This window comes from Myotis yumanensis, unplaced genomic scaffold, assembly GCF_028538775.1.
Source record: "Myotis yumanensis isolate MYYU_CA2020_CCGP unplaced genomic scaffold, mMyoYum1.0.hap1 SCAF_20, whole genome shotgun sequence".
NCBI classification, from domain to species: domain Eukaryota; kingdom Metazoa; phylum Chordata; class Mammalia; order Chiroptera; family Vespertilionidae; genus Myotis; species Myotis yumanensis.
In genome coordinates, this window is record NW_027223771.1 from 16,140,271 (window position 1) to 16,162,829 (window position 22,559).

Genomic DNA, 22,559 nt, shown 5'->3' on the forward strand with positions numbered 1-22,559 from the left:
CAACTGGAAAGCTTACGTGGAGCTTACTTTCACTTTCTTTATTATGTTTTATTGCTTAAAGTATTACAAAGAATATTACATATGTCTCTTTTTTATTTTTTATTTTGGAGCTTACTTTTTAGCCCAGATCTTTTCAGACTAGTTACCATTTGAGTTTGTTGTTTTTTTTTCCTGCTAGAAAGTGTTAGTTGGAAACATTTGAGCTGCCAGGGATATTCAAATAATGTTGCAGGAAAGGGCCAGATGATCATTTCTCCTTTGTTACAGGATCTGCACCCCAAGGTGACATTTATTCTGTTGAGCACCTTTATTAGGTAGTGGAAGGTCCCACATCACTCTCCCAGAGTAGTAGGCACCAACTTGCCTGAAGTTCCGTAATTGAGGTTGGCCCCTCAAGTGATCTCTTTGCCATAACAATGAAAGTTTCCCAAGTGACTTAAATTTACCTTAGGTTTCAGAGTATTTTAGATTATTCCTCACATGGAAGCCAGTCAACAGAAAGCTCTGAATCAAAAGTAGGTTATTGGTCCTTAAAATTGCTAAGGGCCCATCCATGACCGATAAATATCCACGGGTGAACAGTAGGATTGCATCTTCCAAGCCAATTGGGGATAGACAGGGAGATTAAGCATCGCTCTCATAAAGATCTGCTGGTTCAGAATCTGAGTAGTTAGAGAAGGAATAGTAGTAGTCCAGCCCAGGTCCTGGCTTCTATTAGTTTTCTTTGGTTTGTATGATTTGCTGCATGAAGAAGGGAGCATGGTGTTATCTGACTTCATGGGGAAATCTATTCGTACATTAATTTAGTTGTTACTTACATAATAGCTGAGTTACACTGAAATACAAACGGCAATGTAAGTACAGGTAATAACCAAAATTCATAACATTTTCAGAAAACTGCAACATTTGAATATGAGAAACTATGAAAATTCCACATTGTTATTTATTTGAGAATCCAAATAATTTCAAGAAATAAATGTCAGGACTAGATTTTTACTTTGGTTTAAATTTTCTGAGTATATCTTTTTGCTGTATCATCTCTTTTAATTCTCCTAGCAAACTTATAAAATAAGGAAGTAAGTTTCTTATTTTGTAGAGGAGAACTGAGCCAAAAATAAGGACTTGTTTGATAACAAATAGCTATTGGTTATAGAACTAGGGTGTCTGAGTTCTAGAAACTTATAATAATGTCAAGCTAACTCTAATTAATTCACTGAATTATACTGCTCTCAAATCATGACGGTTACAATTTTTTGTTTTGTACTTCATAAAACAGTTGTGGAACTTACAAATTTAAAGTGTATGGTATCATTAACATTGCAATATTAGCTCTGATATTATCTGAAATATCCTAAGAATTTACTATATTTTGAAAATATTTTTATATTAATATTAAGAGAGTAATGTTATTTATCACCAGTTTTGTGCACAGCAAGCAACAGCTAACTTCTAAATATAAAGAAGAAAGGAGGCCTCAAAAATCTGAAAATAGCACTCCCTGGTAAAACCTCTGATAGTGAATTCCTCTTGGTGCTCTTGCCATAGATGAAGTAAGAGTGAGAAAGTTTGATAATGAGAGAGCAGGGAAATAATACCAAACAATGTGTAAGTTGCATGTATAGTTTTTCTAATCTCTTTCTTCATAGCATAGTATTCAGTATTAATAACAACATTAAAATCTGGGGCAATATCATTTGAAAAGAAATTCATTTAGTTAGTCCTTATCCCTAAAATCCCATAAAATATCTTTATGTAAAAAAAATTATGTTTGGATGGTGTATGTTTCCTCTATGTTCATATTATTCCAAATTGGAACTGTTCTAAAATGGATCTTTTGTTTAGTTTTCATTGAAATGGGTTATATTTTGCAAGTACTTGTTATTACATAGAGATTTGTCTCACAAAAAAAGAAACTAAAACTCGGAACTCAACAATACTTTCCTAATATCACAAACAAATGGCAAAGAATAAGAACTATACCCCTTAGCCAGAGTGCAAGAATCTCAATGAGATAGTGTTTTAAAGATGTCTACCCATAGAGCGGAAGTCAGAAAAACAATACCTGTTGGGAAGCATAGCGTATGGTTCACATTATGCCAAGAAGATCTCATTATATCAACTTTAATCCTCAGAAGTCAAAACAGAAGGAGATATGTTCACTTCATTAATTTGATAATTATCAGGACACTGGCATTTCTTTAGAACAGTGGTTCTCAACCTTCCTGATGCCGTGACCCTTTAATACAGTTCCTCATGTTCCGGTGACCCCCAATTTTATTGTTATAAATTGAACATAATTAAAGCATAGTGATTAATTGCAAAAACAATATGTAATTATATATGTGTTTTCCGATGGTCTTAGGCGACCGCTGTGAAAGGGTCGTTCTACCCCGAAAGGGCTTGCAACCCACAGGTTGAGAACCACTGTTGTAGAACAAGATGCTCTATTGTCATTGGTGAAAAAATAATCATAATAAATATTCGCAAAGCCCAACGAGGGACTCAACAAATTACAGTAAACGTACAAAAATGTTTCTCAGTAACAAAAAATGCCAGATATGTTACCTAGTTCATTGTGCAATCTGAATTGTGTGAAGAGTCTACGGCCATACCACCCTGAACGTGCCCGATCTCATCTGGATTCTGTGAAGACACCTTGAACTTAGTCGACTTTATCAGAGGACTTGTGTAGGTTGGTTTTGCAAGTGATAGGAAACACAAAGATGAAATAGTGTTTTGACCTTGAAGATATGTGTAATACGGGAGAGCTTCCCCAGGTTTATTTCTCTCTTATTTTTTTAAAACAAAATTTTCACAGAAAATATCAAAACTCGGTTACTCATTTTTCAGCTTAATGATACGCCATTTAACTCTCAGGCGTCTTTTAGGTACTTGTTAGTGTGATGTTGCAGAATTCAAATACCGTCCCTGCCTCCAAGAGCTTGTTAATATCATCACCATCTATATTATTTTCTATTCTTTATTCAGTGCTTATTAGGTGCCATATCACACTAAGTGCTTACGAATATAGTTATTTATTCTTTCATATGCCTGAGTAATACATCAGTCTCTCTCTCTCTCTCTCTCTCTCTCTCTCTCTCTCTCTCTCTCCATATATATATATATATATATATATATATATATATATATATCACATATACAAAACACATATACATAACACATCATCTTTATTCATTTATCTATGGGAAGAATCCTGGTTGCTTCCATATCCTGGCTATTGTGAATAATGTTGCAGTGAACATAGGAGTGCACAGATATTTTCCCCCCAAAATGCGTGTTTATATATATATCTGTTGGGTAAATACCCAGATGAGGAATGGCAGTTCTGTTTCTAATTTCTTTAGGAATCTCCATGCTGTTTTCCACAATTACTGTACCAATTTATATTCACATGAACAGTGTGTGAGGCTTTGTCTCTTCTCCATGTCCTCAAAAACACTTGCTTTTTATATTTTGAGAACAGCCGTTCTGAGAGGAGTGAGGTGGTACTTCTCTGTGGCTTTAATTTGCATTTCCCTGATTAGTGATGTTGAGCTATTTGTTTCCTTGAATTTTTTTAAACATGTTTTTAATTATTTTTAGAGAGAGAGGAAGGGAAAATGAGAGAAACATCAATGAGAGAGAACCATCACATCCATAGGCTGCCTACTGCACGCCACTGCTGGGGTTGAGCCTGCAACTGGAGCATGTGGCCTGACCAGAAATTGAACCAGGAACCTCTCAGTGCATGGGACAGCTCTTCATTCACTTAGCATTACTGGCCTGGCCTGTGGGTTTCTTTTAAATAGGGAAAACACTGAGAGACTTGGAGTTGACTTCCCCTAACATTTGATGCACTTGGGTTACATCCCATGCTCATTCTTAAATCCTTTAGAGGTAAACCAGTTTCTTTAATCAGCTTAGTATAATCATAACTCTCTTTGGAGCTGGGGAGATAACACCTTCTTTGTGTATCAGAACAGTAAATGTCCAAATACAGTTGTGGTTCTCCAGCAATAAGGAAGACTAAGGTAGGGAGCCAGCAATACTTACTACAGGGATTCACTGGAGTTTTTGGCAGAAGACTAACAGGATTACATATGATTAGGTTCCTCTGGTTGTGGTGGGATGCAGGGATCAGCAAGATTTTTCTTTTAAAGGGCCTGATTTTAGTCCATGTGGTCTGTCATATCTACTCAAGTGTGCCATTGTAGTGTGAGGGCAGTCCTAGAGAATCTGTCAGTGAATATGCATGACTGTGTTCCAGTGAGACTACTTGCAAAACCAGATGGCAGTTTGTATTTGGCCTGTGGACCGTACATTGCTGACCCCTCCTGTAGAGGATAGATGGAAGGAAAACACATAAAGAGATGGGAGACCAAAGAATATTTTGCCTCTGGACTAGCATAAGTCTACTATGAAGATTTCAAGCATCCATGCTGAAATGAGTCAGGAAGCTCAATTCATTCCCTTTAAAATGTTGGTGTTTTTCTACCTTTATGTCTTTCTCATTTGTTTTGCTTAAAAAATATTACTAATTTAAGAAAGAACAATAATAGTTGGTAGTATTTTCCCCGCTGTGAATTCCATCATCTAAAAGCCCATATTTGGCTAGGGCACTTGACAGTAGCAAAATAAAGCAGAGACGGTAGATCTTGTGATGATTGCATGTAAAGACTTACTGAGGAGAGAGAAATCTAAGGTGATTCATAGGTTTCTAGGTCGTGCACTTGCATTTTTTTCAGTTGTGTTGTTAATCCTCACATGAAGGTATTTTTCCATTGATTTTTAGAGAGAGTGGAAGGGAGAGGGAGAGACAGAGAAACATTGATGTGAGAGGGACATGTCAATCGGTTGCCTCCTGCATGCTCTCCAACCAGGGACAGGGAACCTACAACCAAGGTACTTTCCCTTGAACGCAATCACACCTGGGACAGTTCAGTCTGTGGGCAAGGGCTCTATTCACTGAGCTAAACCAGTTAGGGCCTGAATTGGCATTTGGAATGGACATGAAGACTAGGACTTTACCCGATCGGAAGGAAAGAGCAACAGTTCGTGAAGAAAGACCAGTATTTTCCCATACAGGTTGAGTTTAATGAGTATCCTTGGATATCCCTATATTTTGGATAACATTTCTTTCACTTTTTAGTTGTCCTGTCAAAAACTGCCTTTAATAGGTGAGCCACGATAGTGTTTAATAGGAACTTTTTAAAAAGATTAGTAATAAAGAAAAAGAACTCTGCAATCATTAGAACACTGTTTTATTAAATACTAGAAGTCTGCCTGCCCCGATGGGGGACGATTGGGGGTGTGGCCAGCCAGGAGATCAAATGTTGGAAGCTATAGCTTTCCTCAGGCTGGATCTAATTATAAAGGATGGCCAAAAGAAAACCCACAACAGAACTGTTTTGCATTTCACGTGCCATGAGATGAAGTTGTTTATGTGTTGTTTGCAAACATACATCAAGATGGATGATGGCCCTTTAATGATTTTTGCGTTCTTTCTGGGACTCTACTCTTAGTTTCACAATATGATCTTCATGCTTGTTTGTTAAAAGGCTTTTCTCTTTTTGAATGTGCCTGTGCTTCACTGTTGCTCCTGGCAGCCTGCAGATCCTCTTTGCTACCCCATTTAAAGAGAGATTGAAAGCTCACCTAATCGGCAAGTCACTGCAATTTCACAAAATCCCCGCAGCCTCTCTACATTTCTCCGCAAAGGACCGCCATCCATTAATGCTTCTGTCGCCTTTTTGGCTAACTTGGAAGGTCTCCTGGGGCTTCAGGCCATGGAGGGAGAATTCCACACCTTGGCTGCAATATTAGCAGAGCCCTCTGGAGACTCTGGTTGGGGTCAGAGGGACTGATAATTATTTTCGTGTGCTTGCACTAACTGTACATGCACCAGGGAGCCAGGGAGAGATTTAGGAGTGTTTGGGGTCATTCGGGTTGGGGGTCGGCCAGGGGGAGGAGCTGCAAGTGGTGGGCGGTCGGATGAACCCCTAACCAGGGTTTTGGGGGCCGACTGGGGGCTGAGCCAGCCAGGAGGGGGGGGCCGAACAAGGTCAGTTGAGGCTGTTTGGCTGTTGCAGTGCATGTCATAGCCACCAGTCTTTCTGGTCATTCTGGCATAATGGTCGCTGGGCTTTTATATAAATAGACTAGAGGCCTGGTGCACAAAAATTTTTGCACTGGGCGGAGGGAGGGGGGTCCCCCAGCCCGGCCTGTGCCCTCTTGCAGTCTGGGACCTCTTGGGATATAATGACCTGCTGGCTTAGGCCTTCTCCTGGGTGGCAGAGGGCAGGCCCAATCCCTAAGTGCAGCCCCTGGTCAGGCTCAGAGCAGGGCCGATTGCGGAGTTGGGGGGCCACCCCATCATGCACAGAGCAGGGCAGATCGAGAGGTTGCGATGCCACCCTCAGTCACGCTCAGGGTAGGGCCAATTGGGGGGTTGGGGCACCACCCCCTGTCACACTCAAGGCAGGGTCGATGGGGAGGTTGCGCCGCCACTGATCAGGGGGTTGGGGTGATGCCCCCTGTCACTCACAGAGCAGGGCCCATGGGGGGGGATTGGAGCTCCATACCCTGTCACACAGAGCAGGGTCGATCAGAGGCTTGGGGAGCTCCCGCCTGTCATGCACAGAGTAGGGCCGATAGGAGAGTTGGGGCACCACCCCCTGTCACACACAGAGCAGGGCGGATCAGAGGGTTGGGGCGCTGCACCCTGTGAAAGGGGAAGGTGTCCCAACGCCCTGATCAGCCCTGCTCTGTGCCTGATAGAGGGGAGCTCCCCAATCCCCTGATTGCCCTGCGGCTCTGTGTGTGACAGGGTAGAGCCATAACCTCTCCATCGGCAGGGCCAATGAGGAGGTTATGGCTCTACCCTGTCACACACAGAGCAAGGCCCGTGGAGGGGGGTTGGGGCGCCACCCTCTATCACCCACAGAGCAGGGCCGATCAGGTGGTTGGGCCGCTGCCACTGTCACACTCAGGGCAGGGCCAATGGTGAGGTTATGGCTCTACCCTGTCACACACAGAGCCGCGGGGCAATCAGGGGATTGGGGAACTCCCCTCTATCAGGCACAGAGCAGGGCTGATCAGGGCGTTGGGACACCTTCCCCTTTCACAAACAGAGCAGGGCAGATAGGGAGGTTGTGGCCCCGCCCCCTGTCACACACAGAGCCACAGGGCGATCAGGAGATTGGGGAGCTCCCCCCTATCAGGCACAGAGCAGGGCTGATCAGCGGGTTTGGGCGCTGCCCCCTGTCATGCAGATCCCTGTGCCGGGAGCCTTGCTGCTCTGCTGATCCTGGTGCCGGGAGGCATATTACCCTTTTACTATATAGAATAGAGGCCTGGTGAATGGGTAGGGGCTGGCTGGTTTGCCCTGAAGGGTGTCCTGGATCAGGGTTGGGGTCCCCACTGGGGTGCCTGGCCAGTCTGGGTGAGGGGCTGACGGCTGTTTTCCAGAAGCGGGTGACTGAAGCTCCTAACCGCTCTTTTTTTCTTTTTATTTTGTTTTAATTCTGGGCCAACTTCAGCTCTGAGGCCTCGCTGCTGAAAACATCGATACAATGTTGTGGTCAAGCTGGCTGAATGAAAGCCGGTTTCTGGGGTTTTGTTTAGCTTATTATTTGCAACATAGTACATAGTTGCTTAGAGTTGCAGCTGAGAGGCCGGCAGTGGCAGGCAGGGAACATTGGAGTCCACAGTCACTGGAGCAAGCAAGTCTCCCTGCTCCCATCAGTGCATGACTGCCAGCCGCCATCTTGGCTGACAGTTAATTTGCATAAGGATATGCAGATTATCCAATGGGAAGGGTAGCAGTCGTACCCTAAGTACCATGTTTCTCTTTTATTAGTGTAGATGATAATTATTTTTTTCAGTTTTCCTAGTTAGTTGATTATGATAAGGAATTAAACCCTGTTCAGTTGGAGAAATTTGTCAGTGAGATATCTTCCTTTCCTTTATAGGAACTTTGCTATAGAACATACTGTCAAGCATTGGGATTCTGTATTTCTTATTCTGACTAAATAGGAATGTTGCTCGTTTCACATAATTTTCTGACACCATTGATTCATTTATCCCTTTCATCTGTTTATTCAGGTTGTTATAGATCTACAGAAAACTCGAAAACAAGGAAGAGTGGAAGCAAAGTCAAGGACAGGTATTCAGTGAAATCAACTTCTCTATTGTAATCATGTATAACACATCAATCCAAATAACATTTTCACATAATGCAATTGTGTTAGATGTTTCTAAACACACCCCTAGGTTTGCTTATTCACTAGAAAATTTTACAGGACTCAGCATATAGGTGTGCTCACACGTGAGTTTTAACACGTGTGAGTAATAACAGTGAAAGGTGTATAGTAAAATCAGCAAAAGAGAAAAGGTGCATGTGACAAAGTGCGGCAGACATCTGGTACAAGCTTCCCAGAGTCCTCACCCTGTGGAGGTACCAGGATGTGCTTAGTTATTCCAGTGTCAAATTCTGACAACACAAATGAAATAGATCATCTACTGGTCTGGTTAGATTCAGTGTCAAGGTTTTTATGGCACGCTAGTCACATAGACATCTTCCCCATAACATGTACCCAAATTCTAGATTCCCAGAAGGAAAGCAAGTGTTCAGTAAGAACCTCATGACTTGTGCAAAGTATTTAGGCACAGGGAGTCACACTTATCATTTAGGGAAATGTGGAAAGCCTACCCAGATTCAGGTTTTCAGACACCAACTGAAGGGTAGGCATTTAAGCAGGACTTTCTAAGGATAGCAATCTTAGGCCTGCTGCATGGAAATTTTCTACACAGCAGGAATAGCCCTGATGGACTTTTTGGCTTTGGCCTAAAATTATGTTTTTAAAGCAAGTAATATGGTAATATAACATGGTATTGGTTTCAGTCCCATCATGTATAATTGCTTGCAGTGCTGGCCACTTTTGTGTTTCTTGGTGAGTATTTCACAGGTATTTGTACCTAAATTACGAGGGCAATCTTAAGGTCCTCTCTTTGTCATTAAGCATTGCCATTTTCATTATGAAGTGTCTTAGAGTGGGCCTCCTTGAATTCATCTTGCATGGGACTCTCTTTGTGTGCTGTACTTGTGGTCCTTGTTTTTCACAGGTCAGGGAAGTTTCAAGTCATTTCTTCAACTAGGTTCTCAATTTTTTGCACATTCTCTCCTCTTTCTCTACAATGTGGATGTTCCTATGGTTTGTGTTGTCCCTGATGTCATTGAAACTAGCTAATTTTTTAAAGAAAAACAATTTTTCTTTAATTTTTTGCTGCTGTAATTGGGTGCTTCCTGCTGCCTTGTCTTCTAAGTCAAATATCCTATTCTTTGCTTCATCTAATCTGCAGTTGATTCCTTCTGCTGTATTCTTCATTTCAGATATTGTACTCCTCATTTCTGAGTGGTTATTTATGTGGATTCTTTGTCATTTTTAATAATTGCTATCTCTGTGTTGAAGTTATTATTACATTCCTTGAGTATCTTTGTAACCATGTTATTGAACTCTGTATCTGATGCGTATTTTCTGTCCATTTCATTTTGTTATTTTTTTTGAAACTTTCTCTGTTCTTTCATTTGGGGAATGTTTGACTCCACATTTTGTCTGACTCTCTCTATTTGTTTCTATGTATTAGTTAGATGTGCTTTGCATCCTAGTCTTGGAATAATGGCCTTATGTACTAGGTGTCTTTGAATCTCATTGGCACAATCTTTCTGATCACCTCTGTTAGGTGCTCTTGGAATGTCACTTGTGTGTGTTCTGTGAACCCCCTTTTTAAAGCCTTGATAGCTGTTGGCCTGCTTGTGCAATGGGTTGATCTTCAGGCTGGCTGACTATACATGGTATACAAGCTGCTGTGCAAAGGTGACCCTATGTTGAGCAATTCATGCCAGCTCAGTTTGCTGTATGCCCCGATCTTCATTTGGGTGTTCTGCTTGTGGATCTAATTGGGTCATGCTCTCAAGTCCCCCCACCTAATTCTCAGGTTTGTTGGTTCTGGGGCCTCTTGGAAAGGATTCTGCTGCAAGTCAATGTCATTCTCTGCCTGTGATTTCCCTTGGGGTACCTGTGTGGAGCTATAAATAGGTCGAGTATTTGTGACTACCTCTGTTGGGCCTGGGTGCACCTGGGAGGGGCCAGCTGCACAGCAATGCCTCCTTCCACCAGCATCCACCAGCAAAAAGCCCAAGTCACTTGGAGATCCATCTCTCCCTACAAGCTTTCTGTTGGGGTCATTCACTGAAAGAGTGCCCATTGGTATGTGAGTTGCATGAGGTAAGTGACTCATCAGGTAGGTGCAAGTGGTGTTTTCCATGTTGATACAGATTCAAACTCTGTTCCGTTTTTGGGTGTCAGGGCACTCAGCTCAAGTCCCAAGGTACACAAATGCCACTTATCAGCCACCAGATACCCGTGGACTGCTGTGATTGGGGTGGTATCAGGAAGATTATAGGGGAAGGCTATCAAAATTCATCAAGGCCCAAAGACCAGGATTTGACTGTATGAAGGGAGGGCTCAGCACTGCAATGGTGGCTTTAGTTAGATCAGCAATGGAATAAAGACCCCCCAACCCAAAGTCACACTACTCAGTCTCTGACACCACCTGAATCCCAGACCTCTTTAGGAGATCTCTATGAAACACCATGGGCCCGTACTCCTTTGCAGCATGTAGCTCCACAGGGTGGGGGACAAGGATTCAGGACGATGGTCTAGAACATTCCCCTGGCTGAGACCATAAGGAAGGGAGGGCTTGACATCAGGGGTGATGGATCTGTGAGCATTGTGGGAGAGGGACTCAGCACAGGGAGGGCACCCAGAGGCCATCCCCTCAGCACTCTCTCCCAGCGCCACACAAAGCAGTCTCCTCACATGACTCTTAGGCCACTCTGAGCCACTCTTTCCTCATAGCCCAGGGTAGGTGGTGAGAAGGATATTATCAGCTGGGCCATTTGTGAGGGCTCCTGGGTTTCTAGCAGAATCCTACCTCTTCCTGGAGGGCAGAATCCCTGCTGATTTTTACAGCCAGATGTCCTGTGGGCTCCTCTTCCAGGCTCTGGTTCTCAGGGCTGGAAGCCCAGTGTGGGGTTGAGACAACAAGCTCCTCAGGGGGACCACTGCACTGAGACATGCCTCTGCATTCTCATCCATCACAAGTGAATGTGGGGCCAGCCCAATTGAATCTCTGTCCTTCCTACCAGTGTAATGGAGGCTTCTTCTGTAGATCCTTGGTTATAATACTGATAATCAACTAGTCTTCAGTTGGTTATTCAAGTTTGTAGTTACATAATTAAGTTGTAATTCCGATCTGGTCCATGGAGAAAGTGAGTTTAACTTTCACCTCCTTTACTCCCATCTTGGATCACACTGAAAAATTCTGAAATGCACTAGAGGGACTCACTATTTAGGATAGGGTGAGGTGAAATATTTTAAGTGAGGAAGGCATTGTAATGTTAAAATTCAGCTACTAATTTATTTCTGATATATTTAGCACCTAATGAATTCTTTGATTACAATAGTGTGACAATTAGGTTTGAGGGCGCATGTTTTTATATTAATTTAGACCAAGTCAAGATTTTCCTTTCTTTTTCTTCTCAGTTACAATTATTGATTTTGGGAATAGGTAAACATAGATTAAGAAATCTAACAGTTAATTTTAAAGTCTATTCTAATTTATCTTTCTTCACAATTGATCATTTGAGGATAAATTTATTTCAGAAACACATACCCCAACAGCCAAGGCATCTAAAAATCAAAGAAAGCATATTCATTGTCCACCATTGCATCTGGAAAAAATGTCTCAAGAATCACAAATAAACAAGGCATGTGACAAAGAGGATACATCTTCATATTCAGGACTCTCTTTTGTGCAAAAGGATGAGGAATATGCGCATCAAGCAAGGCACATTAGAGAGAGGAAGAATTTACAACTTTCCAAAGATGAGTCAAAGCAGAAGTCACGTGAATTTTCTGTAAAATTCAAAACCACTGATTGTCCTAAGGAAGAGCTACTACATGATAACTCTAAAGAAGGAGCAAGCTTAAGACAAATGCCTTCGAATTTGACAAGTAAAATGCTTGATTGTGAGGGAAAAGGTGCATTTGGAAAGACTATCTCTGCAGCATTACAAACATTTCCTAAACGAGAAGAAACCACTCTCAAAATTGTTTCTCCATCTCATGGACACCCCGGGTCTCCAGAAGACTCTCCGTGGGACTCTTCTTCTGAGCTTTCTTTAAGAGACAAGGAATTACACTCTGAAAATGATCACAAACCTAATGCTGAACAAGTTTTAAACAAAAATGAGCAAAGTTTTTATAATGATACAGTAAATGAAAAAGTAAGGACCCTAGTAGTTACATCTGGAGTGAAAGAAGACCAAGAGTTTCCTATGCAGATGACAAAAAATATGAACCCAAATACCACAGATTGGAACTTAGGCATCGGACCTACACCTCAGTCTCATGATCCAAAAAGCCATCCTGAATTGCAGCATCCCTGCTGCAATGAAACAAAAATCATCATTGAAATGAAAAGGCATGGTATGCCTACTGTTATAAATATTTATAAGGAAACAAAGAGAAATCACGACTTGTTCCAGAATCCATTATGTGCAGATAATTTCAATGCTAATTATTGTACAAGCATGGACTCTAGATTAAAAGATGTGAGTTCCTCTGCACTGCACAATGACAGAACATCTGGAGTATCTGTAATTGAAAAACTAAAGCAAGATATGCAAAGTCTTAAGAATGATATAGAAATGTTAAAAGTAAAGAAGCTGGCTTTGGAAAAAGAGAAAGTTCAACTTAAAAAAGAGGTAGAATTTCACTTGCTGTTACTCTTTGTTTTCTCTCTGTATCAATTCTCTGATCCATTAAGATTTTTCACTCCTGAAAAATATATTGTATGTAAAATGAGGTTGTCTAAATATGCAATTATATATATATATATATATATATATATATATATATATATTGTCAACTAAATAGCAGGAGTATAGGAAAATATTCTTGTTTACTCATCGATGTTTCTCTCTATCCCTCTCCTATGCTGTTTCCTAAAATCAATATAAAAAAAACACATAAATTGACCTAACCAGTTTGGCTGAGTGGATAGAGTGTCGACCTGTGGACTGAAGGGTCCCAGGTTAGATTCTGGTCAAGGGTATGTACCTTGGTTGCTGGCACATCCCCAGTGGGGGGTGTGCAGGAGGCAGCTGATTGATGTTTCTCTCTCATTGATGTTTCTAAACTCTATCCCCTTCACTTCCTCTCTCTGAAAAATCAGTAAAATATGTCTTTGAAAAAAAGAAAAGAAAAGGGGGAATGTAATTTAAAAATTGTTCCATACTCTTGAATTAAGTTGTATCCTCCTACTTTAAAATTTTCAAACTGATTCTATTATTCCTTGAATTATCAAATCACATGACTACTAATAGAAGAATGATTAACCTTAGAACTCAGATTTAATTCAGTGGACATTGATGATAAATATTTTAAATGTCAGCTTTTTTCACACTTCAAACTGATCTCTGAGTCATTGACTCAAAACTAAAGAAGACAATTCTAACTGTTCATGTTATACTTACTTTAAAAATGTATCATTTTTATTTTCTTTAGACACGAAGAGCATCTCAAGAAATCTCAGAGCCGTTAACATCTACGCATAACACTTCAAATATAAGTCATTTGGAACTCAGAACACCACTTTTGCAAGCTTCTCAAGATGATAGCAGAAAGAGAAACAGAAAACCACTTGTGACTCTACCAAGAAGTATTGGAACACAGAAAATGTTTGGAAAGGAAACGAACTTTGTAAGTCAAATGCACAAGCAGAGAAAATAAATTTAACTCAGCAATTAGCCTCTAAACTTAAAACATAATTACTATTGTGCCAGGTTCATGAGATTAGGGGGGCATGAAAGCTAACTAAATAGTATAACTTTGGCAAATGAACTTATCATTCAAATGTTCTTCCAGGACAGTTGCATCTCTCCTCCTTTTTTGGTTTTATGTGCCTTTAGTTTTTTTCCCTTAATATTTTCATATAGTTAACCTGATCTACCAGTCTTTAAGCTGAATGTCTTGAAGCTCTAAAATTTAGCAATCCTATATAATAAAAGGCTAATATACAAATGGACCAAATGGTGGAACGACTGGTCGCTATGATGCATACTGACCAGTAGGGGGCTGATGCTCAATGCAGAAGCTGACCCCTAGTGGTCATTAGAAGCTGCGCTCATAGCTGGCGAGTGCAGCAGCAGTGGCAGGAGCCTCTCCCACCTCCACAGCAGTGCTGAGGATGTCCAACTGACAGCTTAGGGCAGTGATGGCGAACCTTTTGAGCTCAGCGTGTCAGCATTTTGAAAAACCCTACCTCTGGTGCCGTGTCTGTATAGAAATTTTTTGATATTTGCAACCATATTAAAACAAAGATTTATATTTTTCATATATAGTTTATATATTTAAATGCCATTTAACAAAGTAAAATTTACCAAAAAAAATAGGAGTTCCTGTGTCACCTCTGACACACGTGTCATAGGTTCCGCATCACTGCCTTAGGTCATCTATTGGACATCCCCGGAGGGCTTCCAGACTACAAGAGAGCACAGGTCCAGCTGAGGTACCCCCCACTCCGAGTGCATGAATTCCCTGCAAAGGGCCTCTAGTACTATTATAAAATCACTTGTCAGAATCCCCCTAAATAGAAACATTTAAGATAACAACTTAAACACAATGGGTTAAGTTACTCCAACACAATCAGGTACTTGGTAAATTTACTTTCTTGATTGTGACCTTTGTTATTATCACTAGAGGGCATCTTTAGACAAACTGTCCTTTATAGTTTTCTACTCTATATAAAGACATACATGTTAAATAGGGAAAGATTATCATAGAGGTGAGGGGCAGTATCATTGACAAAGTGGCTAAAACTACTGTGATCTGCAGGAGGAGGGTGTGGGGAAGACAGAAAGGGCAGATCCCACCTCCTATGCCTTGGTAACAGTGGTATAAGCAATGGCCTCTGGAGCCCTTTTCGGTCATTTGATCACCAGCCAGGCTATCTTGTTCTCCCTTAGAGGTTGTTGCTCTAAATTATACCTCAGTGTCAAATGATTAACATCTCCAAGGTAATGAGTGTATTGTACAAGGGTGGTGAAGGCAAATGCTTGGCAGTGTTTTTAAGGGATTATTTTTTAAATCTCTAACGTGGCTACTAAATATGTCCAAGGGCATCTTCAAGGATCTTGTAAGTACCGCCCTTCCAGGGCAGAAAATATTACTTGATAAGCCATCTGCATCACTGACAGCCTCCTGACTTTGGATTCCTTAGCTGGGACCCCCTCTCCCCACTCCCTAGAAACATAAGTACTTTTCAGGACAGTTTCGAACCTATACTTGAAGAGAGTAACTCTGCTCTGATACATTTTCATTGTTAAAATGCAATTTAATGGGAAATTCCATTTATCATTGTGGCTACTTAAAAAAATGCAAGTCATTGAGGGAAAAATAAAATACTAAGCATCTGCTGTTTACAATCCTACAGGGCTCAGAAGCAGCCAGCAGAGGTCAGCACTGAAGTGCTCCTTCTTGCAGGAACAACAAAGCAGATGACTGAGTACTACTCATATGAGGCCAGTCCTGGAGACACCTTGTGGTGGAAATCCTGATTATAGTTTTACAGGCAATAGAAAACTTGGTGGTTCCTACTCTGAGAATCTTTTTAATGAACCAAATAAACTTATAATACTAAACTGATTAATATTTGTCTTTAAGTGAAAATTTTTGCCATCTTCTTGCATAGAGAACACTAATTGCTACTTTCCTTACAGCATTTTTATTTCAGTTTTTGTAAAATGTCTTGCTGAGCAGTTGTCCATTTTCTAAATAGTGCAATGAAGGAAATATTTGAATTTTTATTTTATATATTTGCATTTTTAAGTGAAGTTCACTTATGTCTATATCTTGCCAGCCCTTGAATGACTGATGACTAAGATGGCAATGTCAGGACATCTTGATATAGCAACTAGTTTTTGTTGTGTATCAGTTATTAATAAATCCATTCATTATCTCATTCATTGAGTTCTTAGTTCCATAATTCGATTGGTTCATTTTATAGTTTTCATCTCTTTGGTAAGGTCCTCCTTTTGTTCATTAATTGTATTCCTGAGCTCATTGAACTGCCTTCTTGTATCTCGTTGAGTGTCTTCATGACTGCTGTTTTGATTTCTCTCTCCTTTATATCACAATCACCCATTATTTTGAGTTCCTTTCTGGAGAAGAGTCATTGTCTTCCTGTGTAATTGTTACCTTGGTGGTCCATGCTGCTTGATGGGTTGTTCCACTGCTGGCACATTTGAAGTGGTGAGCACTTTTCTTACTTAGGAACATTTTCCTTTCCACAATTCAGCAGGTTGACAATTTGAGGTCTTTCTTTAGCTGTCCAGTAGGTGGCAGGATAGCGCAGTTTTTGTTTTCTCTTACCTGTCCTACTTAGCTTGGGGAGGGGGACTTCTCCTCACTTGCTAAGTAAAGCGTTGGCACAAGGTTGCCACTGAATTAATTAGATGGAGTCAGAGCCAAAATCATTCACCAAGTCCTGATTCTGGTTGTGCCATGGGGATTGTTTCCATCTCTCCTGGGCTGGACAGGATTCTGATTTCCCAAGTACATTTAGCCAATGTAGAGTCACTTGTTGTTCAATTCATTTATTTGCTGTTTTGTGTTGTTTTCTTCTTTTCTTCTTCTCCTGGTGATCTGGGGATAACCATTTAGCCACTTGGCGCAAAAAGAACAAAGGGAAGAACAAAGGCAAGTATCCAGTGGCCCGCCCGGCTGTGTTGAAACGCTTTCAGTCCTCATCATCCTTGAACATCCCACCCCCTTCAAAATAGGTTCTCCCTTTTCCAGATACTGGAGATTCCCTTCCTTTTACCAGTTACTCCACCAAATAACCTCCCTCATTTATGAAAAACCCACAAAAAAAACCCAAAAACCCCACAAAATGACTAAACCATAAAAAAGAAAAATCATAAAGACCACCAATGACCCGTACTGAAAGGCCAGAGGACCCATGGTGGCCCCCACCTCCTGACCCCAAAGCAGATCCAGAGCCTTCAAACTACCAACACACCTTCTGAAGACAACGGCCTCCTCTCCTGTCTGCCTGCGGTATCTGGAGTGTCTGTAGAAGGAGGAAAGGGTTCCCGTGCTGCTTCCATTTGTTCTGTTAGTGACAACGCTGTTCCAGCCCTAAGGGTCACACCCCATTTGTGAAACTCCTGACTCTACCTCCAGTCACTGGCATCTTTTCAACAAATCCACTTTGGCCTGGGGATACTCACAAGGCAATGACAAACTGACTTTCCAGAGGCAGACAACATGTGAGCATGCCCCATAGAACCAGGGTTAGCTACTTCACCTCCATTAAAGCATGTGTGTGCATATGCATGTGTGTGTGCATGCACTGGTGAGCAAAGACAGACATTCTCTCAGGGCTGGTCCCTCGTGATCCAGAAATTCGACTCCCTCTTCCAGAAGCCTGGTGGTCCCAGGAGAAGCCCAGACCAGCCAAACCACAAAGACCTGGAGTCAGGCTTACTGTTAACCCAGAGCTTTGCCAAGCCAGGCCTGGGCCCCATGTCCTTCAGGCCAGGGCAGTCTTCAAGGCAGGTGGCCTCAGGCTTTGCTTCTCTCCAGCTGGCTCCTGGGGCCACTTTTCTATAAACACTGGGTCTGCCCAGCCTGGGTGATGGGGCAGTGAAAAGCCTTGCCCGCCCCCTCCCAGCAAGTGTCCACAGTGTGCAGAGGGGAACAAGTGCAAGAAGGAGGAAAGTGATTTGGAAAGTGGCTGTAGTGCCCCATTGTCCCCCATTGAGGATGACACTTTGATTTATTATTTCTGAGTGACTTCCAAGGATAGGAACCAAATGTAATATATTACATACATGTGTTCACACTTGTGAAATATATGTGCTTTGAGGTGTCCCCCAAATATATATACTACAGGGTGTCCCCCCAAATGTAAACACACTTTAACAGCTGATAACTCAATTTTCACTCCATTTCAGGGTTAACAGATTTAATGTAATGGGTGAAGCCAGACTGAACTTTGAACAAAGAAGATGTATCCTCTGGACTTTCTTTTGGGGACACATAAAGGATGAGGTGTCTGGCACAGAAAGGGCCACAGTCCAGGCATCGGGGCTGCTGTTGACAGAAGATGTGAACAAACAGAACGCAGTGATTCTTGGTGTTTGCGATTCCATTGCTTCCTCAGCAGCAGCGCCTGGAGCAAAACTAAGAAAAGCAATGGAGGCGCAAACAATAAGAATCGTTCCTTCGGTTTGATGTTTGTACATATCTCTTTCCATAGCTGCCCTGGATTCCTCAACTTTATCTTTTACATATCCCCATAAAGAGCCTAGTGGAGAAGTTTTTTTTCATTCACAGGTTAGTGTGGCTTCACCCATTTTTCTGAATCAGTTAAACTTGAAAAGGTATGAAAATTCAGTGAGTTATCAGCTGTTAAAGTGTGTGCACATTTTTTTGGAACTCTACTTTCTGTTCCATTGGGAGTCATTCTCTTCCACCGGAGTCTCACCTGTGTTTCTATTTGGGAAAGGGTGGGCGCCCTATATTTATGTTCAAAAGGCAGTCATTCTTTTCCTTCGGGAGTTGATTTATTATTTCTTTTCACTGTGTTCACATTTTTTGGACCACCCTATGTTTACATCCCATAAGGCGTCATTCATTCTTATCTATGTTTATGCTCCATCGGGAATCATTCATGTTTATTGGGAGGCTGACCTCTGTGTACCTGTCTTGGGGGACACTCATGTTTATGTTCCGTAGGGAGTCATTTCTTTGCATCAGGAGTCTCACATGCTGCTGTGTGTATTTGGCCGGTTCCAGACACATTTTGTTTCCTCTTGCTTACTAAAGGTGCTCATTGTGTGATGTACTTAACCTGGTGATTTGGGTTCTATAAAGATTTTTTTTTTCATTTGAGCTAAGGTACTGGGAAAGAAATGTTAACATAGTCAGTACTCGGAGCACTTTGAGTTCTATATCAAATAGCCATTGATTCTTGGAACACACAAGGATGGGTTTGTAATAAAATGAGATGTTGTAGAATTGCGTCCTAGTTTTCCTCACCGCTCGTCACTGGCAGTGCTGTTCGGGGGTTGGGTCTCTGGGCTCCCTGCTCATCCCCCCAGTCTCCCCGGGACCTGGAATCCACCAGCTCCCTTTGCCAGGAGGTGAGAGCATGGGAAAGGGAGGTTTCCTGTTTACCATGCAACAGCGTTTATTTTATGTTGCTATTAGTTGAATCCCATTTTTATATGGGATTTATATCAAAACAGGAGGTAAGCTTAAAGTGATCCGTTGGATTTTTCCAAGGCTACTCAACCAGGAAGTGTCAGGAGAAGGAGGCAGGGAGGAAGGCAGGTAGAGATCCCCTCCTGACCTAATCTAATGGTGTTCTGTCCAGCTGTCACCTGCATGCCCCCTTCCTTCCTCACCAAACCTCTCCTGTAAGGTGCCTCCTGTCACTTCCTTTCCTATTCTTTCCTGAGGTCCTGCAGCTCTGGGAGCTGCCCACTCAGCCAAGCTGCCCTCCCCAATGCTTTGAGCCAAACTGAGCAGCGCCACCTGCAGGCCTCCTCCCCTGCACCTTTGGCTTTGGCAGGATCTGACACTGGCCAGTCACCCCTGGGAGCTCTCAGCCTCTGTCCCATGATTCTCTCTCCTCTGGGACAGGTTTTTCAGGGCTCACACTTGCCAATCACTCTGTCACTCACTCATTCCTTCCACAAACACTCATTGACTGCTTCCACCATGGAGGTAGCTCCCTCCAGGCCCCCTCTGTTCCCCTAGGTCTGACGCTCCCCTCCTAAACTTCAAGCCTGAGGTCGGCTGCCTTAGATCCTCTGTCCAGGCTACATGCTTCCTCCACTCTCCCTGGTTCCTCTGGCCTCCCTAATTATTCAAGCAAGCCCGCAGTCCATCATAGAAGCCAAAAGCCTATGGTGCAGGCTGGACCCCTCCTCTCCCCTTATCCCACATTTGATAGGTCCTCTGAACCTGAGAATGTGTGTAGAATCTTCCCACTCCATCTTAGATGACTGTTCTCATCCCAGGTCCAATATACATCCCATTCCCTGGGTTTGCCAGGGACTGGTCAGCTGGTCTGCCTGTGTCCCTCAACTTTTCAGTCCTATGGCACCTCTCGGCATTCACCCTGGGTGACCTTCCCTTTTGAACCTTCCCTCCCTCAGGCTCCACACTAGCTACTCCCATCCCTTCGTGGTCTAGCTTCTCCATGGGTCACCTCAGAATGCGCCCAATGCTCTACCACCCTCCAGCCCAAGAAAAGCTCATACATGTCTGCCACTTCCATTGCAATCTTCCCAGAAGGCTCCAAACACCTCAAGCCCCAGCCTCTCCTGGGAACCTCCAGATCTGTTTCCAGCTTTTATGTCCCAGAGACACCTCCAACTCAAAATGCTCAGCACACGATTCACCATCCTCCCCCCACCAAAGCCTCTATGTTCATCCTCTCATCACATCTGTCCCCCATCGAGACCTGTGCTGTGCCAGCATGTCCATGCGTGAACCTGAAAGGGTGGGGGCGCAGCAATGGTGAAGGATTAAAGAAGAAAGACAAGAGAATATAGCTGGGGCTAGGTGGGACACTGCCCTCTGATTAGAGAGACACTGCCACGGCCTGCAAGCCGAGCCTATTTTTATAGCCAGATTCCATGATGCAAAGTAAAGGCATGGTCAAGATGTTTACAGTGTTCTCCCAGGTTTCTAATCTACTCAATTACATGCACCTGAACACTATCAAGCACCTCCTACAGCAAACCTCACTTAGCGACACGGACCACAGGTTCAGACCATAAGGTCAAGCTTACAACTACAGCCTTTGGCTATAATTTTGCCGGGACTTGCATGTGGCTTTCCCATGAGAGGATCGTGTCCTCTAATTAGTCTGAAGCTTGAACCTGTCCAAACACAATAGTCGCTCTCCACACAGACCATGTTGGTTATCCCCCTCTCTCTTTCCCATGTGGTATCCAGCACTCCCTCAGATGCTTCCTACTCTGATGTTTCTTCAAATACCCAACCACACTCAGGTGGTGGGTCCTCTGGGCAGTACCATGTGTTCCCATTGCTGAGGGGGCATCCCAAACCATACCCCACTGAGCTCCATAGATGCACCTCTACCCTGGCATGAGAGCTCTGTGATCTGGGGAGTGGGAAATATCCAAGTGACAGCTCTGGGATAAGGTCTGCCTGCAGAGAGGGTTGGATCACCTATGGGACAAGGGGCACTCCCACTGGGGAGAAGAGCAAAGTGAGAAAATTAGAAAAGGTTGGAAAAACATCGGGAAGCATACAGCCAAGTGTTTATCAACCAACCAGAGGAAGGGGAGGGAATATGTTTATCTGTATGCATATATATATATATATATATATATATATATATATATATACATATATATATGCACACAGCTCATAGATTCCCTCAGAAAGCTCTCATTGATTTCTCCAAACAGGTGTATTTATAGCCAACCTATGCTTGCCCTCAACTAACAGATGAGTGTGGTTCCAACGTGAATGTTGGATGATGTTTTCTTTTATGCTGGCAAGTAAAACAAACTGAAGGTGTCTATGAGAACCTCACTCATTCAGGTCGTCCTTTTCTGAATGGCAGCCTATGTTCCTCAATTTCTTATAATGTATTTGTATAGCACCCTGGCCCTACCACTGGCCCTGTTGCACAACCATCAGCCCCTGTGTCATTCATGGAATGTTTTATATTTGCAACCAGCCCTTTCCCCAGGTCCAGAGAAACCGAACTTTCTATCCACCAAGTGCCCTGAATGCCTGGGGAGGGTGCTGACTTTCATTCACTGAGCAGCTACTGTGGGTCAGACTCCTTCTAAGCCCTCTGGGGAAATAAATGGATTTACTTCATGTAGTTCCTGTTAAACGTGGTGACAAAAAGGGTGACTGACTCCCTCTTCCCAATTATCACCAGAGAAATGATTGAATGAGAGACAGGCATGCTCTCCAGTGTGTAAGACAGGAGGGAGACCCTGTAGAGACTTGGGTGGGGGTAGTGAGGGTGCTGAGTATATGCAACACTGGAGGAGGTTGGGCAGATGGAAGATGAACATTGTCATGCCTGCTCTTGAGTCTCCCTGGCACAGCCCTACACACTGTTATTGAGGCCCTCTGGGCAGATATCAGCCCTGGTCCACCTGTCAAGGCACAGGATGTGAGGTGCTCAGGGAGGCAGTGAGGAGCCAGTGCCTCAGGCAACCCCTCCTCCTGCTCCTCACCCCCAGCCTGGAGGTTGCAGCTGGGAGTCCATTCCTCCAATTTGGCTTCTCTGCAGGAGCTTAGGAGACAGTGATCTGGGCAGGTGGGTAGGGACCAGAGAAACTCCACACTGCCTGTGAAACAATCACCCCCAGAAATCAGGGTGAGGGCAAAGCCGGTCCTTCTGGGGCTGCAAGGGAAAACCTCTCCCAG